This window comes from Falco biarmicus, chromosome 16 (genome assembly GCF_023638135.1).
Source record: "Falco biarmicus isolate bFalBia1 chromosome 16, bFalBia1.pri, whole genome shotgun sequence".
In the NCBI taxonomy this organism is placed as follows: Eukaryota; Metazoa; Chordata; class Aves; order Falconiformes; family Falconidae; genus Falco; species Falco biarmicus.
In genome coordinates, this window is record NC_079303.1 from 10,448,493 (window position 1) to 10,468,109 (window position 19,617).

A 19,617-nucleotide genomic window follows, 5' to 3' on the forward strand; every position below is an offset into this window, starting at 1 on the left:
ACCCGAAGGTTTTCTGACTGGTAAAATAGGAGTATTATACTCAGATTCACATTCTTCCAAAATTTTATACTCCAAAAATTTACCAATCAATTTCTTCAATTCCTGTCTCACTTCTGGTTTGATTGAATATTGTTTAATTCTCACTGTTCCTGCGCCTTCCTTCAAATCTATTTTAACCGGTTCTGCTAGCTTCAGTTTACCAGGAATATTTGTTTCCCATACAGTAGGGATCACTGCCAAATCCACCTCCGGTGGAATTTCTTGTTCCTTTACCTTTTCTTGTATCATCAGGATTTCTCCCGTTTTTGACTCAGGTATTTTCAAGAAAAGTTCTCCTTCGTCAAAAACAATCTGTGCATTTAATTTAGATAACAAATCTCTTCCTAACAAGGGTACCGGACATACTGGTACATACAAAAAATCATGTGTAATTATCTTATTTCCAAATTTCAAATCCAGGGGTTGCAGGAATGGCCTGTTTTTGTTCCAGTTTTTCCTTTACAGGTATTTAATAAAAAATGTCGCTCCTGTATCCACTCCCAACCTCACAATTTAAACAACATTTTTTCCACTTTCTTATTATCAGAAGTTATAGCCATTACCAAATTATCTCTAATAGTTAGCTTACATTCACCCTGCCAATCCTTTTTTTGTCTTAAGTAAAAGAACAAATCCACATATGGCATTTTATTCCATTTCCCTTCTCTTTTACAATACAGCATTAACTGCAAAATAGTGTTATAATTCAGTGTCCCATTCGTGGGCCACTTTTCCTGATTTTCTAATATATATATAGTGGCCACCAATTATTACAATATTCAATCATCTGGCTCTTTGGCAAATCCTCATATAAATCCCCCCAATGCGCCAGTAAACATCCCAATGGAGAATTTTTCGGGATTTTATCATTTAACACAAGATTACCCAAGCTTTTACTTTTAAACAACCGAGTTAACTTAGTTGCCATGGTGTAATTACCCACAGTACAATACACAATTATTCAACTCTGTCACTCCGATCCGCGGATCCACACTCCACAGTCTCACCCTTACAGCCACGCTCACACTTTCCCACAGTTACTTTAAACAAACATATAACACAATATTATACCTCTTAATTTTCTTCTTAATACACAAACTCACAGAACAACAAAGAAAACAAACATATAACACAATATTATACCTCTTAATTTTCTTCTTAGTACACAAACTCACAAAACAACAAAGAACACCAAAAACTTCTTCTAACTTCTTGTTAGAGGCACTACCTTAGAGAACACTATAGCGTATAGTTTCTCTTGTCTACACTTTTGTCCAATCCTGCAATAGCTTTCGCTTATGTCTTACGGGCAGACTCCTAGTCCTACCCTGCGCAGCTCTTTCACCGCGTCTGACAGGCAGACTTACTCAGTGGGACTCCAACCCACTGGTGGGACTTCCTCCCACTCTTTCCCACACAATTATTATAGTGGGACTCCCCCCCACTTTCTCCAGTGCACTTACTTACTTACTTACTTACTTACTTACTTACTTACTTACTTACTTACTTTAGCGGGACTCCCACCCACTTACTACAATTAAAAAAAGAAGTGTCTTACCAAATATCCAGGGAACGTCGCGAAGAGCCTTACGGATCGGGGATCGATGGGTGTCCCCGAGAAATCCTCGGTGCCGGCCGGAACCGATCAGGTCCCCAACTCCTCCGGTCTCCTTCAGCGAGGTCCCATCTGGGTCGCCAAAACTGTTACCGAAATCTCGGAATGAAGACCTTATCGACACCAATGTGATGCAGATAAGCAGACACTTCTTTATTGACGGCCGGGTGCGTGAGCGAGTCCTCTCACGATCAACGCACACCAGGTCCCAAAATCAGATTCCATAGATATAACTTATTCATACATATTCATTAATTATTCATACATAATCATAACATTTCCCGTAAATCATTTACATATTCTCCTCCTATATCCGATTGTGCGCAGTAAAGCTTAGAAAGGTCTAGAAATGGGTCTGGGGTACGATTTGGGTAGGTGGTGTATGAGTCGGTGGTTGCGATCTCCCCCTGCCGGAATTACCTTTTACTAAAGTTCACAGTTTCTTGGCAGGCACCTACAAGCTGTTCCAGTCGACTCTCCCCAGTTCCCATTAATCTCATATTCTGACATTTCAATACACCTCTGCGTACAGAAGACTGGTCAAATACAATGGAACCTTCCAACCCTAGAGTTATTACAATAGTTCCAGGCCCTTCTTCTAGCCTTGGTACAAGACGTACAAAAGATTCCATAACGTCTCTTATTGCGTAGATGCAAGTTTCCTATAATTTTTTTTTTCTTAACCTTCTACATTTTAATTCTATTAAATGATTTTATAAAATCAATTAATTAATCAAATAGAATCAATCAATTTTAACTTATTAACTAATCAGTAACACCTGGGGAAACTTATATTCACCATCTATGTTCAAGGTTAATCATAGATTAATAGCAGTATTGTCTAGGTTAAAGTAGCAAGATTAGTTGTTAGCAGCAGTGAAAACACAGGTGCAGCAATAACAATATAACCACATCCGTTGTACAATTCTTTCCGTGATTGATTTAGTCTTCAACTGAATTAATCAGTAGATAAAAATAAATGGGTATGTTAAACAGTAAGTAATAATCAAATAAGCCTGTCAGATGATTATGATTGGATATAAATGACTTTTATGATTTTGAGTCAAGAAGAGAACAGCATGACCTACACGGTCAACAACTGGATTGAATGACGAGGATCAGCTGATGGATGAGAATTCAAAGTACTTTCCGGCTGACCAAGAAGAACAGAACAATCGAAAAGATGATGAAACTTTAAGTGGACTCTTATGACTGGACTTCAGGGATTATGTAATTGCTTTAAGAAATCTACGATGCAAAATGAAAAATTTCAAGTTGCCACTCACTGAGGTGATGCCCAACTCTGTATTGTGATTAAAAGCAAACCTAGAGAAACCCATTCGGCTTGTGGAAATTCTTTAATAATCCATCTATGAAAGCTGAATTCATACCTCTTGCATATACATTCAGTGGCTGATGTTAAACGGCATGAATACTCAGCCAGAGGCTTCTGGTAGTTAAAACTCACAGATATTCAATAGAGGGGGTCAACAGAAACATCTTGTTTTTATAGGAAATACTAAAAACTTTGAATGGTCATTGAACAGAGTTAGGAGCAGAACAATTTCCAGTCCTACTGAAACAGACAAAAATAGGTGTGAAAGTTCACTGAGAAAGATCTATGGACATCTTTAATGACTGTGAGCTAGAGAAAAGAAAATTTCACATTCAGAATTCCAGGCTTCCCTTGAATATGGAAGGGCTTTGCAACATTGCCATGTAACCTCTGTATTTCACCCCAAGAGAAACAATTATTACTAGGAGTGTTCATGTCTTTGTTACATAAATGCCAAGGTAAAAACCCTAAAAGGTTCAGTAACACCAGAAGCGCCCCACAACCCTACCCATTTTGTTGGGCAGTTCTTTCTATTGTGGCCAGGTTTTCCACAACGAAAGCAAATGTTCGATGGTGGAGGTGGATCCCAGGGGTCTTTCATGTAACTAGAAGTTTTTTGAAAAAGAAAAAAAAAAGGAAAACGTATGCATGTATCTTTCCTCTTAAAACAAACATCTCTACAATGTTCCCATAACCTTCAAAGAACATACCTGACACTTCCTTGACTGGGTTGTATTCACAGCAAGACTGTACCATCATAGCCTGTACTTTATCCTCTTTGGTAGCATTGTCTTCAGCCAGGTTGTCAGTCTGTTTAACAGGTAATGATTATTTGACACTCATGTTAGGCTACAAATAGGCTCCCTTTGTACCTTACATAAAGACTTGTTTAACCAATCCAATTTTCTTCCAAGTGGACTGAAGCTATGTTTAGAAAAAAGTACACCAGCCGGCATTTTGAAGCTGAACTTTAAGCTCCAGACTGGTTGAAGAAGCTAGCCACGGTACATTTAACTGAGATGCATGCAAGTAGCATTAGTTATGTTTTGCAGCATTAAAAGGACACACAGCTTAAGAGTTGTTGCAGATGCTTTTGCTTGCTGAAATTCAGCTTCAGACCCAGAAGCACTAAAAGGAAATCAGCTTTTGATAATCCCTTAGCATGGGATTTAAGAATTTTCTGTTGGTACTGGATTTTCTGTTGGTTTTTGTCTGCCCACAAGCTCTGCTTCTGGCCAGGAAAAGGAGTCCTTAACAGCAGCTATTGCCAAGTGCAGTGGAACTGCAGGTCCAACACGTACTCAGAAGCTGCTCTTTGTTGATCTTAAATGATTCCAAAACCATCCTCAGCACTCCTTTTCAAAACAATCGCCCTTTGACACCCAAAAGGAAACCTTTGGGATCAACATGTCCCCAGGGAGGGCTCGACACAAAACCTCTGCCCAGACCTGCTGCCCTGTGATGCCTGCCAGCAGAGCTGGTGACGCGAGTGCTCCTTCCCTGTCTCCGTTGAGGATACTAAGGTTAGCAAAGCCCTCCTGTTTGTCTTGTTGACAGGCGTGCTCAGCCTGAAAGGCGGTGAGGGAGCGCTAACCGGCAGCCCTGCCAGCCAGCCTGAAGGGCAGGGGGGATGTGAAAAGCAGCTTGGGGCCGCCTGAGAGCTAGCACAGGCATTTACGGAGGGGAACGCACGGGAGCAGGGTGTTCTCTCGCTTTCACTCGCTGGGAATGTGCAATCCATTCCTTCCCTCGGAATCTCTCATCTCTAAGTGAGAGACAGTCAACGTTTTAACTAATGTTTTACAAAATGCCTCTTTGTAAATACCTACACATACATACACATACACGTTCTGTTAAAGTAGCAAAGAGTATGTTTCCCAGAAAAGATGTAGCTGAATTTTGAGAAATTTTGAAGACTCTTTGATGGCCATCTGAATTGTGCACCGCATCATCTGATTTGTGGGCCCCATTTTAAACTCTATTTAAGGAAAAGGAGGTATAGGAATGATACCACTATGGAAATAGACAGGCATTTCACAGGAGTCAGAAAATGGTGCGTCAGCCACAGCTGGTGACTACCAGCTCCAATATTTTGAAGATTAGGAAACTATTTCAAAAACTTGTTGACAACTCTTTCCTAGAATTGTAATGCTCTTTCTAAGAAATCATTCGCGCAGTGCATTGCAAGAGTTGAAAAGCCCCTCATTCTTCTTCCTTGCAAAAAAAAGAAAAAACCTGTTTATAGTTCTCTTCCTCTTCATTGTACTCCTCATTGTCATCTTCACCACTGTAGATGACAGTGGTGAAGACGTTAATCAGTGCAGAGTGTGTTGGTCTTAAAATATTCTCTTGAATTCTGCATGATTGTTTATGATGGGCTGGATGCAGAATCCCTTCCTGGAGACCCTGTTGCAATGGGGCATCTACACCAAAGAACATTCTATTTATTTTGTTAGGAGGGAACTAGAACATGAAATTCAGGTTCAGACCAGCAGGTACAGTTTTTAAATCATTATCAGGCTGATGGAATACTTAAATGGACAGATTGAGCCTTTTAGGAAAACTTGTCTGTGGTGGCTGGCAAAAACACTTCTTCCAGCTACAGAAAATCTGAAAAAAGATGGACATGACCTCCTCTGAACAGACAGGGGAGGCACTGCTGATTAAAGCCTTTAGATAGCATGAAAAGCATGACTAACACCTGATTTCTCATTTTTATAAAAAAAGGAGTAATCTAAGGAGTTCTATAAAAAAGAAAGAAATGTTGTGGTTTATCTGTTTTTAAGCTTTTTGTGAGTTTCCCAATCTTAATGGCTGTCCATTGCACGTTTAGTTAGAGCTCACAAAACAGAAGCCACTCTGTGTAGCTGTACCCTCAGCCCTCTGCACTACTGGCTTCTGCAGAAGCAGCAAAGGTACAAAGAAAAAACCCAAAACTCCATTGGTGAGGGGTGTATGTATTTACTTGACACAATGTTATTATTGTCCAAGGAATTGCATTTTAAAGACCGATCTCCAGTTTTTGAAAATCACAGGCTGTCTTTACACTGCAGGACAGTGAAAATGTCACAGAGGTACCTTGGTGCCAAGAACCCAGCTCAGCAGAGTGGTGGGCATCTCCTCTGCTTCATTTAACCTGCTACCTCACAGACCTTGGGCTGGCCAAGTTCCGTGGTTCCCAGTGATGATCCCAGATTGACCGGAGCCAGATCAGGAGCTTCCACCCTTTAGGGCTTAGGGTTGAATATTAGGGTTAAGTCTTAAGGTTAGGTCTTTAGGTTAAGACTTATGGTTATGTCTCACGGTTAAGTCTTAGAGATAAGTCTTAGAGACACGCTGTAACTCGCCAGTATACTTTATGTATTGAGAACTAACATCAGAAAGACATGGCAAAACCACAAGTCAATAATATCTACTAATGGTGGAGGAGAGGTCTGTCTTGAAGAAGCCTTGAAAACATGACCATTCAAACCATGCTGATGCAGCTGATACAGAACTGGACTGGACGAATACATCGATGACAGCGATAATGCTGTAGTCAGGCTTACATTTGAGTACCTGCAATTGTAATCAGATTCTCTGTCCTCCATAAATCTGAGGAATACAGCAGTAATACCTGGAGCACAGAGAGCAGCTTAGGCTGAAAACAAACTTAGAAAGGTAACTACTAACATTTGGGAATGTGCTCAACTGCTTTCTGAGCTTCAGGTTTGGAAAAGATCAACTGTTCCTTCACCGTCCTGGCACAAAAGGCAATACGCTTTAGGATGTTGTTCTTTTTCTCTTGCCCGACATAGACATTGTCTTTAGGAATCTAATAGGAAGCACTTAAGAATGAAACTTCTTGTTTGCATGGTTTGCCAGCTGGCCACTCTCAGTCCTTCCTCTGGAGACAGCATGCAGCCCACACACACACACCCCCCTTTGGGGTGTAAGAATACCCTGCCCCCCTCCCCCAGACAAAGGAAGCAGTCAAACACGGAGACTCGGACTGCTGGCAGATGGGAACAAATCACCGGTTCACACTGCAATGTGTCTCTCCGTTTACTCAAAAAGCACTAAAAGCAAAAGCATACAATAAGGAATCTCTCTGCATAGAGGAAACAGGATGGAGAACTTGACTCTCAGAAAAACCAAGCCCAAGAACAAACCCAATTCAAACGTCTGAACAGTTACCACTGTTGGAGCTTGAATGCCACGTCCCAGCAGGCTGAAAAATCTAAGTCTGCTTTGGGACAGATACCTTCAAATCTGCCCTGTCACAACACAATTTAACAGCAGCTTTAACAAGAAAGATACAACCTGAATGCCTCCGTAAACTAACCGCCACAAAGAAGGTGAACGCACTGAAACCCCTCCCAAAGAACACAACGTGTTATGGCTACTTACCCAAGGTCTGTTTTGCCGGTAGCTTTAACTCCTCTGACGGGGACTCCCCTAACAGTTACCGATGAGTTCCCCGGAATCAGGGCATTATCATCTGTGTATTCTGGAAACAACATCAATACAGAGAAAGCATCAGTCAGTTTGTAAGAGTGATATTGACATGTCGTGACGTAGCACTTCAGGGAATCCCTTTACAGATACAAACCCAACATTTTACACACAGCGTCATGCTTTTATCGTCTCAGGTTACCTTTCCAGAAATCTTCAGGTCTGATAGTCAAACACAAGCAGCAAAATCTTTTCCATTTTTTTGGAATCGTTTCAATGCCAACAGCAAAATGGTCTCTAAAGTCACTAAAGCAGAGTCTGCTAAAGCATGAGGTTCTTTCCTGATCTCACTTACATTGCTTTTGCTCCTGTTAGCTTACAAAACCCTAGAACATGTCTCTATAACAGCGAGCACGGAAGAGGACACCCCCACCCTGCCTCCCACCTTTTCAAACACATCCCAACCATCCATTTTGCCTTCCCACCATCTTCAAAGAGAGTCCACCATCTCTTTCTTTTTTTTTCCCCCAGTGATGTTTAAAATCCTGTTTACTTTTAGCTTCTATTAGCATTGCTGCTATTACGAGATTTCCGTGATCACGCGGCCCCGAAAAATCTGAACAAGTTGGCCATCTTCACTCAAGGTTCACTGAAGGGTCTTTCCAAGATCACGTCACCATTTAGTCAGGACTCCTGCACCAAGTTATAAAACCCACGACCGTATCTCCACAGGGAAGATCTCCGAGAACCCCCTTTAGGCAGAACATCCTGGCCGAGTTCTTTCCTTCATCTTCTGAAGGTGACTTTAAGCACGTAGAGGCTGTTCAATAAAAACAGAAATTCACGGTTGTGTGTAAAACCCCAAAATCTCGCATACATGTGTATGACACTGAAATGTATTCCTTAGCTTTGCTCTGACAACCACTGGGGGATTTTTGCCTTTTCACAGGGAAGACACCCTTACAGAAGTTCCACTAAGTATCTGTGTCACAACCTGTACATCTGCCTCTACCTGCATGTCTATCTCTACCGCCGTATGACACGCGATCCCGTAACACCCCCAAGACCCCTAACACCGTGCTGTTAAGTCTCCTCACAGATACTCTCCTGAACATACTTTACCTATCTGCAGGTAAACAGCGTGCTTAGGTCCAACCACTTGAAAGGCTAGGGCCAAAGTTACAGTTACCGCAGCAGACATGTTATTCTGTTTAAGTTTTAATACATCAAACAGGAAGAGGGAAAAAACCTATGAGTACACATTGTAAAGAAAAGACTGTTGTGAGAATGTCACAGAACCACAGGAAAAAAAAAAGAAAAAAACCAAAACAAAACACCCGATAAAATTTGAATGTTTAAGGAATGGCAACGGTTTCCAAGTCTTTTTATTTCTGTCATATCCCAAAGTCTTTAATCACATGCAAGCTTTGCCAGATGGTAGATTACCAAACTGAAACAGCACGCTAAGTAATACGAAACCATTACCGTCTCTGAGAATCAAGCACCATTTCTGAGATTCAAAAGAACTTAGGGCTTCTCGAAGAACATTTCTAGGTATATTCACCATAAGTGATCTGCCATAAAACTTCAGTATTGCCCTGACACCGTTTAACACGCAGTACCAGGAAAAAAATGCACCGTTTGAAAGAAACGAAGAAATGATGCTCAATAACATCTGAATGAAAATGTCTTTGGTGTAGCAAAGAAGCTGTATTAGCAAGAAATGCCAAGTATACTTGAGACAGAACACCCGTCTACAAGATGGCTTTCCAGGGTCTGCATAGATTCTCACTCACAGATACACTCTTGATCCAAAACGTTGCTACTGAGCAGTTTCTGCAGCAGCCAAGCGCCACTTTGGCAATGCGGTGGAGTAAAAGTAGTTGAAGACAAATTTCAGTCACCAAACCCACTTTTTTCCCCTTCAAATTAGCCATCCACTCCTTTTCTATCACGTTCAGCCTTCTCTGCCGGGTTTCAAAGAAATCTGGCAGGTTTGTGATTACAAGGCATTGTCCCACATTTCCTTATCGTTTTACCTAGAAGGGTTCCCAGAAACCAAACCTCTTCCACGTGCGGTGCCGCACATCGACCCCGTACGCTGCTGTGCCTGGCTGCGCACACAGCCCTCACGCCAGCTGCCAGCGCACAACCACGGAAGAGCAGCTCTGAGGCCCCAGCACGAGTCACCGCTGCCGGCCGCGGCCCAATCGCCTCACTGGCCACCTGCGCCACCGCCAGCCGGCCGGTCCCCGCATCCCGCGCCCGCCGCCCCCACGCACCTTCCATGGTCTAGGCGTTGGTGACCTGCAGGTCGCAGTGAGTCGCCTTCAGCCTCTCGCGGCCTGATCTGGCGCCTGAGGTCCTGTCACCGCCAGGCTTTCAATACCTGCTCTCCCCTCCTGTCACCCCCCAGGCTGTCCCCAGCAGCTGTCCTCTCCTGTACCCCCCCCCCAGGCCTGTCCCCACCTACTGTCCCCTCCTGTCACCCTCCAGGCTGCCATTGCCTGCTGTCCCCTCCTGTCACCCCCGGGCTGTCACTACCTGGTGGCATAAGCTACATAAGATAACAAGACAATAAGAAAAAAAAAACCAAACCGAAAACCTGCTTTGGTGAACACCAAAACACCCATGACTTTCTCAGGCTCTTCACTACCCCACATGTGAGTCAAGGGACAGGGTCTCCCACAGGCTCTTTTGCGGGCACTTCCTGAAGACACCCCCATCCCCCAACCCCCACCCCACCCTGCTTTTCTACAAGTGCACAAAGAGGTTAAGAAGAGTTTCATGTCTAAGTTAAAGGAGGCAGTTTCTGAAATTAGCTTAGGTGAAAAAAGCAAGGTGGTGTATTCATGGATTTTCTCCTCTGCAAAGCCATGAAGAAAACATGAACCGCACTCCCCAAAGGCAAAGGAGCAAACTGAGGGAGAGCAGCTCACTGGCGCCTTTCAGAGCTTCAACAGTCTGGAGAAACGGGAAAAAAACCCATGCAAAGATAAAGAGCAGCCAAGATGCACTTTTATAAAATGCACATTGGGGCCTGTTCCAGATCTCAGAATGACTTTCAGTATTGCTTTGCATGACTATTAGACCAAGGCCTAAAGTGGCGTGATAGCTTCTGCTTGCCGGGGCACGGTAAGATCACTCAAACGAGCGACAAGGTAACAAGTAAACACCAGAGGCAATAGCGGAGCTTACCGTTTCCCTCCACTGGTGACCAGCTGTACATAAACCAGCTTAACCAGCCTCCCTAAGGGTGGCTCTAAAGTCGCTGAAAAGGAAAAAAAAGAAGGTAAGTGCTTAGCCTGAAATGCAAAGGCACCATCTTGGCTCCCAGGCAGGTGGCACAGATGGCCCAACAGGGTCATGTCCCCACCTTCCAGGGAAGATAAAAAAAGCGCAGGACGTCTTAGTGGGGTGGGTTTGTTGCATCCTTTCCGTTTGCTGAAAGCCTGAGGAAGGATGTATTCCACGGTAGGACCGGTGGCACTTTAGACCTGAGGTTAAAAAAGTGCTGCACTTCAGTGACGCTCCCCAAGCTGCTTTCACCACCAAACAGAAAAAGATTTGCTTTCTCCAGTATGGTGGGAATGATACCATAAAGTCAGTCAGGGAGAAAAACCCTCTAAGCCTTGCTTGCAAGTTTCAGAAGGCCGGCATTCTTTATGGCAGTGCTGGGAGCACGGGGGAATGTTTCCTCTGAGCATGCTCACCCAGTTCCTCGAGGGTACGCACTATGGACAGCAGAGCACTTGCACACTCATAGCACATTACACATGCATTTTCAGTCAGGCACGGGATGGGTTACAAGTTGCTTGCTTTAATGCAAACGAGCACACACCCTCAGACAGCACTGCTGAGGTTTTTTACTAGCTCCCCGTGCTCCCCAAGCGGGGCCTTGCCCTCTCTCGGGGGGCTATCTGAGTCAGAGGTCACGATCTCCCCCCACAACAATTACCTTTGTCCGAATTCCAACCAACATTCTGCGGATCGCAGCACTCTTATCGGCTTGTCTCCTCCTGCGACCACAACGTCCTCACCCAGAGGCTCTTTCTGCATCACTGAAGAGAACGCCGATCTTTTCCCCATCCATTCTTTGTTCCCCATCCTTCCCAAGGCTGACTCCCTGCATGAGAGGTCCCTTAATTCGTCACTTCTAACAGCTTTAGAGAGTCAGCTTGGCCTAACCTTTGTGCGCAGGTGTGTTTAACGTAGAGCTACACAGCAAATCAGAGCGTGGTAACCGGGGAGCTCAGACATCTTGTCCCTTTGCCGAGCCAGCAGCCTTCCCTTAACAGAATCCCTGGACATAAACGTATACACAGTGGAATCTATACAGTGGCATCAAACGTCCCGCCAGACACCACAACCTCTGTCCCTGGCATGGCCCAACTGCCCAGCACCACCAGACCACTCTGGCCCAAACACCATAAGGCAATGGTTCCCACCTGACAACAGCAAGTCGAGGAACATTTTTTTTTTTTTTCCTAAATAGAGAGAGTTTTACTTCGTATGCTGCCGACTACATCAAATTCTGTTTTGCTGGCTGACTGGATAGACAGCAAAGCTGAACTCCACATCAAATATAATCAAATCTATCAAGTATATCACATAATGGAATATATCAAATGCAGTTTCTTATATTGCAATAAAAGAAAATAGCATGCAATATGATAAAAGGAACCAGTGGCAGTTACTGTGAGCGATATGATAAAAGAGCAACAGGAGCGAAGCATCCATTTGTTATCCCAAAGTGTTAACGTGACTAAGGAAAGGAGACATCACCAATTAACACCCCAACAACACCCAGGCCCACCCTTCGGCTGGGAGCCCCCTTGCAGCCAGTGCCAGGAGTCCCTCGGGAGCTGGGAAATTCCCCTGGAGAAGGTACCAGGAAGGAATTCTCTTGCTGCTTCCCACCGTGCATGGTAGCCATGTGAGGCACAGCACAAGAGTTCTGCTCCCTGCTTTCTCTGGTGAGAAAATTGACACAGCACTTTTGAACTCATGGCCTGGGAAACCATGAACCAAAAAACATGGCCTGGGGAAGTGCAGGGCTGCTCCCCTGGAGAGGGTTCCAGAAGGAATTTTATTGCTACTTCTCACCATGTCCTTGCAGCCACGTCAGGCACAGCAGAGAAGTTGTGCACCCTGCTCTCTGTGGGGAGAAACTGGACACCTTTACACTGGCAATAATGCACAGCCCAAAAAACTCACCTTGACAAAGTGCAGGGCTGCTCCCCTGGAGAAGGTGGCAGGAAGGAATTCTCTTGCTGCTTCTCACCCTGCCCTGGCAGCCATGTCAGGCACAGCACAAAAGTGCTGCTCCCTGCTTTCCGTGGTGAGCAAAAATTAATCCCTCAGCGGTGCAGTCGTTAAGATCCAAAAAAAGTCCCTTTGGCAAAGTACAGCACTCCTCCCATAAAGAAGGTTCCAGGAAGGAATTCTCTTGCTGTTCTCACCCTGCCCTGGCAGCCATGTGAGGCACAGCACAAAAGTTCACCTCCCTACTTCCTGTGGTGAGAAATTTGACCCAAACACTTTGCACTCATGCAGAACCAGTGCTCACTTTGTGAAAGGGCAGCACTGCTCCCCTGGAGAAGGGGCCAGGAAGGAATCCTCTTGCTGTTTCTCACCCTGCCCTGGCACCCATGTGAGGAACAGCACAGCACAAAAGTTCTGCTCCCTGCTTTCTGTGGTGAGCAAAACTGACCCTTCAGAGCTGCAGACCTTAAGAGCCAAAAAAAAATACATCTTGGGAAAGGGCAGCACTGTTCCCCTGGAGCAGGTGCCAGGAAGGAATTTTCTTGCTGTTTCTCACTCTGTCCTTGCAGCCATGTGAGGCACAGCACAAATGTTCTGCTCCCTAATAGCTGTGTTCTGAAAATGAACCCCTCACATTTGCAATCGTATAGAGCCAAAAAACCCCTCACCTTGACAAGTGCAGCACTGCTCCCCTGGAGAAGGTTCCAGGAAGAAACTCACTTGCTGTTTCTCACCGTGCCCTGGCCGCCATGTGAGGCACAGCAGAAAAGTGCTGCTCCCTGCTTTCTGAAGTTGGCAAAATTGACCGTTTATAGTTCTACCCATGTAGAGACAGGACTTTCTTATTCAAAAGCAAAACCCAAAAAGCCACGTAGCCGTGGGAAACCCTTTATCCTTCCGTGTGGCTGGTGACTTCCCATGGCTCTTCCGCAAGGCAGGAGAAACAACCATGAATTTGGAAGCCCACGTAAATTCAAGTACACTTAGTCCTCTGACAGTCACTACTTATGGGCCAGCAGTCCTCTCACCCCTCCACAGATCTGCCTCTTAGTCCTCTAGCAGTCATCCTCCATGGAGGGACCACATGTCCTCCATACCTACCTACCAACTCACCAGAAATGAGTCAGACCACACCAGAAGTGACACTGCCTGACCTGCAGGAGATATACTAGGCCTGTAACGATGGTTTCAAGACAGAAAAAAACACCACCGTCCACCAGCACAGCAGAAAAACAACCAGAAGAAACTTGGTACACAAACCAGAGGCCCCCATGCAAACCCTACAAAGGCAAAATAGCTGAAAAAAGGCACTCTCCACACAAAAAAAAATATCACCACACAGAACACATGATAAAAATGCCATAACCCCAGGAACACAGGGCCAACAAACACAGGTTCTGTCCATAACAATAACACACTTTGACACTAACTCGCCTGACCTCTGGCACACCATAACCTTGTTGCCCCCAAACCACAGCACACTGTAGCCCTAAGGCAACACAAAATGGAACGCAAAGTCCCTGAAGATCTCCGCCAGGGCAAAAGCAAAGCACAGAGCCACACGGGAGGGTGGGGTTGGAAGGGACCCGTGGAGGTCCTCTGGGCCAAGCCCTCTGCTCCATCACGCTCACCTAGAGCAGGTCGCAGAGAAATGTGTGCCCTTGGCCTTTGAAGATCTGCAAGGACAGAGGCTGCACACCCTCCTTGGACAACCTCTGCCAGCATTTGACCGCTCTGGGGGGGAAAATTTGCCATTTCTATCTCTCATTTCACTGTACCACATTCCAGAACAGCCATGACATTACAAGCTCAGGCTTGAAAGCCAGTGCTGTGGCTGGCCTGAAATTCTGTCCCCGTATTTTTCATCCACTGGTAGCTAAAGGAGGACAAACAAGGATTTCTTTCAAAGGAGAACTTCTCTTTTCCTCTGTCCTACTTCTCTACCAGTGATCTGGATTCTGAGTGCTGTGCCACTGTCCTAATGGCCTGGAGAGGGATACTTCTTGTAGGACAGGGAGGAGGTGACAGTGGAGATCATCAGGCTGGGGAAGCTGAAGGAAAACGCAAGCAACTGGAGTTGCCTGGAGCAAGAGTGGCCAGCTTCAGAGCTAGGTCACCTCGTGTCCTCAGCTCCCATGCAGGAGCTGAACCACACACATGGACTGCAAAGCAGTGTGGCCCATAGAAAAAAATCTGCTTTTGGCTCGGGATCGCCCAGGGGCATTTAACTGCAATTCCGCCCTTGTCAGCAGGAAGGAAACATGCCCTGCAAGCACACACTGAGGCATGACACCTTCACCGGGGCTAAAGGGTACCTCAGGAGACCAACATGGGACCCCCCAGGGGCACCTGGATTGCTGGCTGGAGGATGGGTAGGTCAAAGGACCCTGATGGGAGCCCTGCAGGCTCCATACATTGGACCAACGGGCACCTTCCCTTGTCACACAGAGCATCCTCTCGGATGCTCTGGACAGTTTCTGGTAGATCTCTGGAGAAGAGCTTCCCCCCAGCCCTCTCCCATGGGCTTGCTCACCCCCGGTGCCCTTCCCAAGCACAGCCCCAGCAGGTGGATGCAACCGGCGTTGCAGGGAAGAACAAGCAGCAGGCACACAGTCAGCACTGCAGGAAAGCTGGGACCCCAGACACCCACCCAGCCTCCCCAATCCCAGCCTGGCCCACAAGAGTGCCTTTATATCCCTTTCCCAGAAGTGCTGAATTCCCCTTCCAGCATTAGCCACTGGACCCACGCTGCTTCTTGCTGCAGTGTACAACAGCCAGCAGAGAACTTGCTACATGTCTCTGATGTCCTGCATTTTTCCTGAAAAGGGCGGGTGTGTAACTCTCTGCATCGCTTCTATTTGAAGCAAGGCATTGCTTAGGGTCAACAGTGAAACCAGACACGGGCCATCAAAAGCTGGCTACGGGTCCCTTCTTTGCCATGGTCATGGCCTACCCCACAAACTCGCCCCTGGCCGTGTTGGCCACCGGCTGGGTGAAGGTCATGGCTAACAGGGCAGGGGCTCCTGGGTGGTGCTCATCCAGCCCTGATCGCCAAGGGTGAAGCCTTAACACCCAGGTGGGATAAAGCCTTCCCAAGCAAGGGTGGTGCTCCAGGGGCACCACAATTCCTGCCGAAGCTCACCACACCTTTCATTTCCCTGTGGCGCCTGGCAGGACCCGAGCGGCTCTTTACTGCTGCTAGTCCCCCCGTCTTTTGGTAAAAATGGAAGTTTTTCCTCCCGGTGGGCCTGCTCCAATTCCAGCGCCTTGGGGCCTGAGGCCTAGCACGGCCTGTGTGCCAGAGGCCTTCCAACGGCTAGGCCGGCCTCCACCAAGAGGAGTCTGCCTCTAGCCACAATGGTCATCTCTAGGAAAAACAGCTTCTTTTATTGAGCGGGACCCTGTCAAAAAGCCAGGTGAAAGCGCTGGCCGCAGGCGCAGGGAGGTGGCCCTTGCCCCCTGCCCTGTCCTGCTCGGGGCTCCCCCGGGCAAGGCAGGGCCGGCCATACTGGAGAGGGCCCCAGCCCCGCCCCCGCAGGCCCCGCCCACTTTCCGTTGGGCTCAGACCGTTGGTCACGGGGAGCCCACGGCCACCACAGGCAGCAGGGCAGAGCTGTGCTGGCACGCAGCGGCGCTGGCAGGAGGCAGCCTCTGGCCCAGCAGCGCTGCCACAGCACCAGCACCCCGCTTCCCAGCCTCCCCGTCGCCGGCTGGGCCCCCTCCTCGCTGCACGGCCAGGGCCCTCCTCTCCCGGGCAGGATGGGCCAGGCCAGCTGCTGCTGCAGCTCCAGGTGGGCTCCCCCAGGGCTCGGGGACACGCGGGCACAGCTGGGCCACGCAGCACTGACGTTGCTCATGCCCGCCGCTCTCTGCTCTGCAGGGAGGCTCTCAGCGACGCCGAGCCGGTGCTGAGCGCAGACGTGCGGCTGACCCGGGGCCGCAAGAGGAGCGAGAGGCGCCTGCTCCTCCTCCACAAGGAACTGGTGGTCGCCAAGTTGCGGTAAGACCCTCAGAGCCCAGATCCTTCCCCCCAGCCCCGGCCCAGGGACACCCTGGCACCAGCCCCAGGCCCCGGCCCCTCGGTGCTGGAGGCACCAACGTCCGTCCCAAGGGCAGGTGGGGGACAGGGCTCTGCGCGTGGGGACCCAGCCCAAGGAGCCCCCCTCCAGCTCAGGGCCGGCTTCTGCTCTCTGCAGACATGGCACCAGCCTGCGCCCACAGCTCTGCCTGGCCCTGGACCAGCTGTGGGTGCTCAGCAGCGGGAAGGAGGCTGCGGGGCAGGAGGGACAGGAGGAGGAGGAGCAAGGCACCGATGAGGACAGCACCTCTGTCATCCTCGCCTGGCCCACCGGCTCCTGCATTGCCACTTTTGGGTGAGTCGTGGTCGGGCAGGAGAGCTTCCCAGCCGTGCCCACGCCATCCCGTGAAGACTGGCCTCTGCCTTGCGTGCAGAGCCTGGGCAGGGAGCAGGCAGCTCGGTGGCAGGGAGGGAGGGATGGGGGATGCTTCCCCATCCTGCATCCCCTCGTCACCTTTTGGCCCCCAGAAGGGAAGGGCAAATACAGCTGCTCAGGCAGGACAGAGCAACCCAGGGCTTTGACAGCGCCTCTGTCCTGCCCCACGGGGCAGGGCTGTGCAGGCCCCCACCTTTGCCCAGGGCTGGGGGCAGCAGGGCCTGACGCTGTCTCTCCTCTCTTTCTGCAGCTCCCAGGCACTGAAGGAGCTGTGGGTGGCCACGCTGCTGGGGTAAGCCGGGGGGGCGTGCTCCAGGAGAAGCTGGGCCCACGGGGGAACACAGCCCCCAGCTGGGGAAGGTGCCCCTGGGGCTGCAGGCAGCTCTCGCGCACAGCTGCCTGACAAGAGACAAGAGACGGCTTGGGGCTCACCCAGCTCTCTCCCTCTCCCTTCCCGGTGCACAGGACACCAGAAGGACGCACGGGAGCCCGCGTCACCCGCCTAACATCCATCAAGCTCCTGGAGAAGGAGCTGAGCCGCCGCCACGCTGTGAGTGTCTCTCTGCTCTGGGCCCTGTCCCCAAGCACTGCTCCTGCAGCCGAGCAGCAGACCCATGGCTGCTCACCTTCTTCCCCTCCTTCTCTCCCGCCCAGTGGAGGACAGTGCGCGCCAGGAGCCTGGAGAGGCTGATGGAGGCACAGGCAGAGGTGAGAATGGCTGCCTTGCACCCATCTCTGGCTGTGCTGGGATGTGCAGCCAGTGGGGTGACCATGTGCAGGAGGGCGGGGGTTCCCACAGTACCACTCCGCAGCAGAGGGGGTTGGGGAGACACCAGGAACGCTGGTACGTACTGGCTGGCTGGCGGAGCTGGGACGAAACCTGCCGCACGGGGCAGAGAGCCTGGGAGGCCAGAGGGTCCCAGCTCTGCCATGCTCAGGCTGCTGGTGCCGGGGGGCAGCTCGCCGCTGGCCCTTTCTGCTGCGGGGCTGCTCTCCAAGCGCAGCCCGATTCTTGGTTCTTGCAGGCTCATCCCAAGCAAGGGCCTGCGACGGCCCCATCTGCAAACGCAGGGGGACTTTGCCACGAGCCAGGTGAGTTTGGGAAAGAAAGGCAGCCTCCTGCAGTGGATTGAACTGTGCTCACTTGTCCCCTGAGTGTCGCCATGCAGGTTGGGCACCGCACGGGAGGACAGCACCTGGACTAGCAAGGACACCTGCTGGAGAGCGGCCGCTGCATGAGCTTCTGCAGGACACAGAGCCTCTGCGGCTGCCCACAGCTTGCAGGAGGGCAGGGCAAGGGCTGGGACAGGCTGTCCTGGTGGCACACCAGCTCTCGGCAGCCTCCAAGCCACAGCTGCTGGGCCAAAGCCACGGTTCCAGCTGCTGGCTCCCTGCCTGTCCTGCCGCACTACACAGCATCGCGCTGCGGGCAGGACAGAGCAGGGCAGGGCAGGCTCTGGGACCGCTGGCCTGGGGTTCTCCGTTGATGGCGTCTTACTCTGTTTTCCTTTGCAGCAGGAGGGAGCAGCAGCAGCAGCAGGAGGAGGATGGGGCTGCCCTGGCCCTTTGCTCTACGGCGCACCCCGGCCGCTGCCCAGGCACCAGGGCAGGCGGGCTCCGGCTGCAGCAGGGCGCTCTTTGGGCAGCCCCTGGCAGCCCTCTGTGGGGAGGACAACACGCTGCCCCGGCCCATCCAGGTAAGCCAGCCTGGACACGGGGTCCCCAGCCCCCCACTCAGTCCACAGGCAGCGTCCCCTGGCTCCAGGTACTGGGGAATTGGGCTCTCTGCCCATGGCTCACGCTTCTCTGCTCCCAGCCCCTTTGCAGGAGGACAGAGCCCAGCCTGGGGAAGAGCGCTGGCCATGGCCACCGCTGCTGCAGGGCAGCTCCTCAGCCAAGCCACTGTCCTGCATCTCTTGCAGGAGCTGCTGGCTGTCCTGCACCAGGAAGGACCGACGACGGAGGGGATATTCCGCAGAGCTGCCGGCGGCACAGAACTTCGGCAGCTACGCGAGGCCCTGGACCGCGGCACGGAAGTCGATGTGGGAAGCCAGCCTGCACTGCTGCTGGCCGTCATCTTGAAGGTGAGCGCTTCTGAGCTGCAGCTGGAGGAGCTCCTGGCTGGCCTGCAGCGTTCAAAGGCTCACCTGCAGCCCTTGGCATTGCAGGAATTCCTGCGAAGCATCCCCACCAAGCTCCTCGTCATCGACCTCTACGAGGACTGGATGGCAGCCATGGAGAGGGCCAGCAAGCAGGCCAAGGTGGAGGAGCTGAAAGCGTAAGTGTGGGCAGCCACCGGCCTGTTGAGCAGGGACCGGGAGAGTTCTGGGACCTGCCTGCAAAGGCATGGGTTCCTCAGAAAGCTGTCTTTTCGGGCAGCTGCAAAGCTGTGCAACACGGCTGCTGGCTCCCACCCGCCTGGGGCCAGCTGCAGGGACGGCTGTGGGCACCCTCTGCTTCATCAGCCTTGTCTT